This window comes from Megalops cyprinoides, chromosome 5 (assembly GCF_013368585.1).
Source record: "Megalops cyprinoides isolate fMegCyp1 chromosome 5, fMegCyp1.pri, whole genome shotgun sequence".
Taxonomy (NCBI): Eukaryota; Metazoa; Chordata; class Actinopteri; order Elopiformes; family Megalopidae; genus Megalops; species Megalops cyprinoides.
The window spans coordinates 10,622,107-10,631,556 of NC_050587.1; positions in this window are offsets into that span (position 1 = coordinate 10,622,107).

Consider the following 9,450-nt stretch of genomic DNA (forward strand, 5'->3'; position numbering starts at 1 on the left):
GCATACAAGCCTTAGCCTGAATGACACTGGAATGGACAATACTTTCAAAGGTGAGTGAGACTGCCCTTGTCTGGAATTCCTTTCACATGCTTTCTGTCATTGTAGACCTCACAGGAACCCCTGGACAAAACAACTACTGTTCATTTCTTTCTATACAGGCACCAAGAGTAACAGCAGGAGCCACAGATTCACTATGAGAGACCTTGGCCATGTTCAATGAAACTACAACACCCTTTGTCCTGAGTTTATGAGAAAAACAGGAAATGTTATTTGTCTGTCTTTTTAAGCCATTGTGTAAGAAACAGAAAATGTTTTTATTTTTGACTCAGTGTTAAGTTCAAAAGGCTTGGGATTAAATCTGAACTTGTCCCTTTTCTGAGATACCTGATACTTGAGACAATTAGATGTTTTTTTAACCCGACATATTAGGTCATATTTCACATCCTGAGTTTGCTTTTTGCTTTTGTTTCTTCTAAGAAAAAAACTGAAGGATGAAACAGTTGATAAATTTTTATAGTCTTTTGCATGTCATATTTGTTTTTATCATCAAATCAGTCAAAATGACTCTATCCATGTCCACCTGTCCTTTTCACCTTTTCACAGCCAAATAATGTGGCACTGTCATAAAAGTAGAACACCAAAAAAGCAAAACCTACTTAGCTTTTTAAAAACTGCACAATATATGAGTTTTAGGGCATAAATCTTATTTTTGGTATATAGCTTGCTCAGACCAGGTCACTACCACTCTTTATTGCATCAGAGAAAAAGATTTTAGTTCTTTATGTCTGATTACTGGATTATATTATGAACTAAGATGAAGATGAAAGCTGTACTTTCACAATTTTTCTCCTTTTTTAGGCAATATGCATCATGTAACTGTGACAATAGGTCTGTTCTATAGTTTCGTCTATGTTTGGGGCTTTATTGGATTTCATAGCAGGTAGCAGAACCACACACCTGGTTTATCTGTATTTCTTAAAGGCAGTGGCCACTGAAATGAGAAGTGTTATGCTGCGTTCTCTATGTGTTGCTGTACATCTGTCATCTTGCATTCACTGGCCAGGGCATATCCATTTACCGCTCATCCTCACTCACCGCTCATCCAAGTCAACAAAGGGGGAGACTGGAAGAATAGACTGACAATGAATTAGAGATTTTTCTTTTCTTTGTTTTCTTTTTCTAAATCTCTAAACCTTCCTAAAAACCCACTTGTCTATTTTGGAAAAAGATTTACCTTTTGTGGTGTAGATGCATCAAGCGAAATCAAAGCTAGAGAAAACTTTAGAAAAGGTGAAAAAATGATCAGCTAATTGTTGTATGTGAGAGACATATTTTTTGGCTAAGCTCATAGAAGTGATCTGCCAGTTTGACCTTCAGGAATAAAAAAAAATCAAGCTCAGTCAGGTGTTTCAACAGATCCGTTCTGTTGACACATTCAGCTGTTTTGACTGTAGTTTAAAGTTCACTGCATTCAGCTAGTTTAGCTTTGAGACGAGTAGATATTGCCTTTTTACCTCCATCCACTTTTGAAATATGTTTGCAAGTGTGTCTGTTTCAACTGTGGAATATATACACAACTGAGCCACGCTCTTCAAAATAATATCAGGCTGACATGCAGAAATAAAAGTTTATAAATAATAAACAAAATCTATTTGGAAATGAAAGTGTGAATAATCACAATGCATTACACTGCTAGCTAATTGTAAATATCCTCATGCATAAAATCAGGGCTATAGCACTGTTTGCAGTTGCTAATTATAATGCTACTCCTTAACACAGAACGAGTAAGACGCGTGGAAATGAACATGGCCAAAAAAAACACAACAAAACAACAGATCTTTTTCCTCTAACCATGAAAACTGTAAACTTTGGGCTCAATCTGCAACCGTTCCCAATCCAAAGAAAATGGACAGATGACCAAAAACAAATGCAGCCCCCGCCCCCCCACAAAAACTGACCCCACCCCACCCCCCCCCCCCCCCCAACCCCACACCCAAATGAAAAAAGAAAAAAAAAACACGGAAGATGAAAGGTATATCGACACTTAAACTAGAAAGAAAAATACATCATTTTTGTAAGCGCACCTCTTCAACTATTACAAAAATAAAAAATAAAAAAAAAAACACAACTTAAAATATATAAAGCCTTTTTGTTTGTTTCATAAAGTCACAGTTACCAAAAAAAAAAGAAAAAAAAAAACAAGTGAATAATTTATTACATACGCTATAGTAACATTACCCTAAACACTATTATCTATGAGGTATATCTGAGAAAATTTGGTAAAGAATGTACGGCCTGCGCTATCATGCCACATTTTTCTTTTTTTTTTTTTATTTAAAGCTTTGCCACCATTCTGAGAAAGAGACAGAAGGAAAGGAAATGTTTTTTTTTTTTCTTTGTTTAAAGCCTTTGGTATCGTTTTGGTATCGTCTTTGTTCTTTGCATGATTGCATTGCAAAGCACCACAGTACCAGATCCAACGGGTTTTTGCGCGGCACGCGGCGGGCCCCCGTTTTCGACGCTGAGGTATTTACAGGAATAAAAAGTACAGAGAGGTCTAGACTTCGCTTTGGTTCAAGCAAGGCACTCATCCCATGGTTATCTCATACTTTGCAACAAAAGCGTTCTCTACATCGTTCTGCAGCGGCCCTTTCAAAAAAGCCACGTATGTCAAAAATGAACAGAAGAAATACTGGGAGCGTTTTTTCACGTACTGATGCACGTGTCATGTATTGCAAATCCATTAATTAATGCCAGTTTCATTCATGCGACTGATGTGTACTTTGCAGAAACAACTTTAGCTGTGCAGTATATGCCACGCTTTGCCACTGAAGTTACATATAGGAAAGTGGCAATATTTTTACTCTACATATTGCAATACATAACACTATCTTTTTGACATTTAGTAGAAAATATACTTTCCCAATATTTTTATGTAATATTTTAACATACATCCTCTTTTGTAAGGGGGAATGGTCATTATTAGTAGTACTAGGAGTATTACTATTATTGATTGTTATTAATGAAACAACAACTATAATAATAATAATCAGCATTTTTGTCCCCTAGTGTCACCATTGTCACCCCCCTATGTTCTCCAGGCCTTACCCCTCACCAGCGGTTTGGTTTGTGTTGAGATCTCTTTGATTTTCATTTTCACAGCTGTGGAATTGTATACATGAGATATCCTCTTCCCCCATCTCGTTTGGCTTGTCTCTTTTGGTGCCATTCAAAATGGGGGCACAGGACACTCATTCTTAGGGTCAAAGGGATCTATTCCGAATACTCTGTCTTGGGGCTCCTGGGTGGCTGATTTAGATTCTCCATGGGATATATATTTTGGAATAATGCATTTCTCTTACAGAAGATGTAAATGTAGACAGAATGGATTCTGTAAGGCCTTTGCAACCAATATTGATTATCAATAACGTTTCTAAACTTCAGTGTGGAAAATGATCAATTTACTGTCCACTGTCTACCATCTTAGCCTTATGCTCCCATTCAGTTTAAGAAATGAAGGTTGGTGATGTGGTGACCATATGTACGGTTGAAGTAATCCAAAAGCATTGTAATATACAGAGAGCTGTGAAACATGAAAAGAGGCTTTATTTTTGGTGATTTGTTTTCCCAGCGAACACATGTCTGGCGGTGGGTTGCCCCACCGTAAAGGCTGTTCTGGTCTGTGCCTTTTGTCTTTGGTGCTCTGAGCTCAAACACACCTGCTGAAATTCCACTGGCAAGGAGGAGACTGGCGCACACAGGGCTGAGCGTACACATACACAAGCCCGTCCCTTCCCCCTCACACTTATTCTTTCAGGAGAAGGGAGAGCTCATGTTGGAGAGAGAGTCAGAGAAACAGAGAGAGAGAGAGAGATAGAGAGAGGGAGAGATAAAGGAAGGGAGCTACAGTATCAAAATCAAAGCATGGGCCGAGCGCAGACCGTACAAGAGACAGAGAGAGAGAGAGAGAGAGAGAAAAAAAATCTTTGGTATCTTTGGTTTCATCAACACGATTAAAATTACAAATGGAAAAATCAGTGAGGTAGCCTCTTTGGTTCTCACTATAGAAATAGAAAGATTTTTTTACACGCACAAGTCAGTCTTGGAAGCAGCTAGTTTTTTCAAGGGAATCCTCTTTTTGCCTTCGACGAGTTGAAGCCGTGAGCCACAGCCTCTCCCCTCTGCGTTCTTGCTTTTCTTTGGTGAGTCGGCAGCGATCCCAGTCAACGTGTGTCCCCCCCCCCCATCCGAAAACGTTGTCGCAAACGCGGGTCTGAAATTCATTGCTTGTCCGTCGTGCTGAGCAGGACTCTCAATACGATGCGAAGGTTTCTCAATACAGTTCGTTTAATAAGCAAATCACAGAAAAGCAGATATAGTGCTCATTTCGATTTTGTGTTCCGTCAGTAGATTACGTTCATTTGCAAGAACATTAAACAAATTCAAATAAGGAAAAGGAACTACATTTAAATTATATTTTTGGCAACACCATAAATACAACTAACCTGAAGCTACATTTTGATTATTGTTTTTCTGTAAAGACTTAAGTTACACTCCTAAATAATTAAATCCAAGTTCAGTTGCTTTTTAAAGTAAAGCTAACTAATAAATTAATAAATTAAGGGGAGACAAGAGCACTGCATCTTTGATGCACTAACATTCTTAAATACCCATAAATATTTATCCAAACAATTACATCTAATTAAATAGCATTAAATAATTAAGTAAAAAATCTATTTGTGTCCTAACACACCTTGGTCATAAATAAATAAGCTTGACAGTGTGGACAATTAAAACATAATAATAAAAAAAGACAATGTAAACCTTGGCAAGCTGATCAGGGTACTGAGTTTCAAAGGATTTTTTGGCAATTTAAAATAAAGTTCAATTAAAAAAATAGAAATTACATAAATAAAATTACACATATTGCAAACCCTGGTGGAGACGACATAATCATACAGAAGTATTGACAACCATTTTAGTACCGAGACAAGCAATGAAAACCTCTTTTGATTTGATTTCACGTCCTTGGTTGGCACGTTTTCCTCTAGACCAGACCGCGGTGAGACAATTCACTTGAACAGGGCTCCGCCCAGTTCACACGAGGCCACTTTCGGCCGCCGGCAGAATGGTCAGTGGACGATCTTTGGATTAGAAGCTTCAAAGAGAGAAAACTAAAGGATAAAGCTATTCGACCGATACTCGAGCAGATTCCTCTCGACGGATGAACTTTGGTTTTTTTGGTTTGTTTTTTTTTGGTTATTGGTGCTGTTGTGTTTGGTTGTGTGAAAAGTTGAACTCATCTCTGATGTGCCTAAGACACCCCCCCCCCCCCCATTCTTTCCCTGCCCTACCCCTTTGCAAGCATGGGTGTAAGGATTCAGCACACCGATCTGGCAACAGAAGATGTGAACAGGTGAAAGAAGATAGAATGAGAGAAGGAGAGAGAGAGGAAGAGCGCTTACTGGACAACTCTACATATGATTTTAGCTTCCTTATGACACACTGACATCAAAACACTGTACTGTTCTCATTAGCTCCTACTGGAGGTTGTTACAGCTCTATATAAATGATAAGGCCTACACATTGAACTGAGATCCACACACACATATAACGCACACACACAATAGGTACACTACACATTACAATAGACTTCTGTATTTATACAATATAAAATAAACATTATTCTATTATTGTCATTAGCACACCACAAACTGTCACAATACCTTCCATACCTAATTTTTGGTCACTGTATAATATTTTTTATATCTAATGAATTGCAGAATATACTGTCATTAATCATTAATTCATTGATTATTGTGATAATATGAAAATGTGCTTTATTTCCACATGACTGAGAGGAAAAATGGAAATATGCCTCTCATTCAATCATTGAACTGAACTGAACTTCACAATTCATTATAATTCCATGTTTAATATGGTTTTGCCCAGTGGGTGAATAAATCAGTCCTTTTCAGGCACTAGATAGCTTTTAGATTTGTCATCAGAACATGTATGGTATTATGATGCATATCTACTCTTTATACATTCCTGTTTCCTAGTACAGAAACTTAATCTTCATCCTCATGTAAGTCATAGGAGGAACATCTCCTTTGTGAAAATTATTTGAGGGTAAGGACTTTTATTATTTTGTTGTATCTCATTAGTAGTTTGTCATTACTAATTAATGCACTGTATTATCTTTTGGTCTGCAAAAGCTTTTATAGTGTTTGCCATAGACTAAATATACAACACTTAAGGGAGAGTGATTAATATATTATAATTTCCTGAATTATGCGTTACTTTAAAAATCATAAAACTAATAGCTACTGGCTGAGAGGAATAGGACCTGTGTAATTGCTTCTGAATCCAGCTAAGGCCTATCATTGAAATGTGTTCGTTTCATAATGACATGTGCATAGGTGGAATCACAAAACGGGGACGATTAAAAGTACAAGTACAGCCCATTTAAAGACACATATTCAAATCATGTAATAATGCTTAATATGTGAACTTAGATTGGGAAACTAAAAAAATTCAAAGAGATTATTTGCCTGTGGCGATAGGTTTGGAGTTCCATATAATGCTCTAAACCTTAGGTTTTTGCAATGGAGGGGATAACACTCTGGATGAATTACCCTCAGTACCTTGTGAAATGATCATCTAGGTATTTCCTCTTTTAAAACCTTGGTATGTTGTAATTGGAGAGCGAGTAATACCAAGGTAGTCAGTGTTTGGTGAGCAGAGCAGACAAAATGAACTGCTGTAACTATGGAGGCCATCTAACTGTTCCACAACTGCAATCTTGGCAGACCACTCCCATTGGTTAAAACTTCAACTACAGCAGTGAACAACATCATTTCTATAAACCATACAGAGACAGGTGCGCTGAATCCCATAGTACCATGCTTGTAAAGAAAAGGAACCCTGTTTTAAAAAATGTATACCTATACACATTATACATACATTATATTTAATGTATACATAATGCATACTTTATGTACCAGTGTATGTGAGTTTGAGTGTGTACGTGCATATATATAGTGTTATATATGCAACAGAATGCTGTTTTTGATCCTTTTCAAAAGAAAGGACATTTCAAATTAATTTACCTGTTAAAAGGTCAAAAATGTGTGGGCAACCCAAAAAAAAAAAGAAAAAAAAAGAAAAAGGGAAAAAACGGCTGTTGGAATTATCCATGGATCTTTGGTTTTGTAGCTGATGAGGTTTTCGTTGTTCTTTTCCATTTTTCGTGAAAAAACTGCATAGGCACACGTTAAAGACAATCTTCAACTTGAGAGACACGTTATTCTGTCTTAGGAAGCGGCCGCCGTCCTAGCGAAAGCTTCCGCTCGTGTTGTACCCTTTTTGAGTCATTGTCTGCTTCCCCGTAAAAAGTCTGACACGCCGGGAGGGGACAAAGCTACCCCTCTGTCCCCCGCGACGTCCTCCTCCACCCTCCCTCCTCGTCGTCGTAGTCGTCACTGTTATAATATTCTTTCTCTATATAACAGTTTCTTGCAGAACAGTTAGGTGCAGAAAAAAGTTTCTTTGGTTTCGATTTCGTCAATAAATAGAAAAAGTCTCAAGTGTCCATAAAGAGTCCTTAAAGCCTTTGGCTTGCGTCTAATATCACGAAAAGCCGTGTTTCTAAGAGGGGCTGTTTACAGGCAAAGGGTCTGTCTTCTGTTCGCTTTGGTTTTGGTGTGAGTTATAGCTGATTGCGCTCTGAAAACAATATCAATTCAAAAGGGCACTGCACTGCCGGGACTAAAAATCCTATCTTGTGGTTCAAGTCAAATATGTACTACCTGCCTTCAGTTTATGTAAGACAGAGAACAGATGCTCAGGGTCTTAGTACAATGCAGCCTCCTCTGTTCATTTGCCACAGTGAGGCCGGCCTGCTGTACAAGAACACTGAGCATCCTCTCCATTTTGCTTGGAGGCTTTTAAAAAGATTAAACTGACAGGCATGGTCTTTTAGATTGTCCTTTTTTCCCTATTTCCAAAGGCCCTAAAAGGGCATGGCAGGTCGTTTAAGAGTGGTTTAATTACATCAGCTACATGCTCTCCCCATTCCCATCAGAGGCCAGCAGGTCCAAACAGGCCAATGATTCGTTTCGCAAAGTTAATAAATAAGATGATGAATAAAGCTAGGATAAATCTAAATTTTTTTCTTGATTAAATAAAAGAAACATAATAAATAATTTACGTGTGTAATATGTACATTTTTGGATAGGGAAGTGGTTAACCGCTGTTGTGGTCAACCACAAATGTTTGTGTGTGCATGTGTGTGTGTGTGTGTGTGTCTGTGTGTGCGCGTGTGTGTGCACGTGTGTGTGTAGGGAGGGGTGGGGTGATGGCTGTTCTTCAACCGCTTCATAGAAATGGCATCCTGAGTTTTCTAATACGTGAAGAACACCCTGCAGTGGGCAGTCCCAGTTCTATTGCAAAGGAAAATGTGCTTCGAGATTGTGCTAACGTACTTCGAGCACCGCCATTCGAGATACAGAGGGGCGCTTGCGGCGGCCGCTGTATGCCGCTAAGGGCCGACATACGTGTGCAGGTGTGTTCCTGAATACAGGCAAAACGTCAATCGGTGAGATTTGTGCTTGCATACCTGCCAGCGCCTGACGCTGGGAATTACGTCTTGTACAGCCCTGGTGGCCGGAGTCCCTTTCCTAACAATGAGAGACACTTGCTTCTCTGATGCTATTATACTGATTCCATTCTTTCTGTTGTGTGTTCATGTTGTTCTCTATCAGTTTGGTATGATTGTAAATAGACTAATGAGGACCCTCCCCGACTTAAACAGATAAACTTGTTAGGTCACCATGGATGTTTGAGAGTAGTGGAGATAAGGATTAATGAAACCCACTTGCACAGCTGATTTCGCTTTTCCATATGAATGAATGGAAATAATATGGGCCTAGTAAGTCTGGGGGAAAAAAGAAAGCCAAGGGAGAGAAATAAGTACGTATATTGAGATGTCAGTTCAGCTGAGTTAACGTAGTTGTAATCGTTTATGTTACTTTCTGTAATAGTTTTCATAAGCTTTTTCAGACAACTTGCATGTGACTAGCATAATTCCAGAGAAAGCAGACACTGAATTAAATTGTAAAAATTAATAAATTAAAAAAAGAGACTGTATAACCAATGGAATGCAAACATTTTCTACATTCTACATTTTTTCTACATTTTCCCTTTAGCATTCACAGTAGAATACAAAAAGGAAAAATGTTTGATTTAAACTATTTCTGTATATTACTATTATGCAAAATTCTAATAATTTAAGTAATGTAGCACTTTTTGCATTTTTGTTTTTGGTCGTAAGCACAATAAACACAATAGACTTAAGGAGTGTAATTTCACTCTCCTAATTTTGCAACCCCTTTATAGTGAACATCAAATAGCTTTGGGCTACTCAGTCAGTGTGCAAGTGGCTTCACT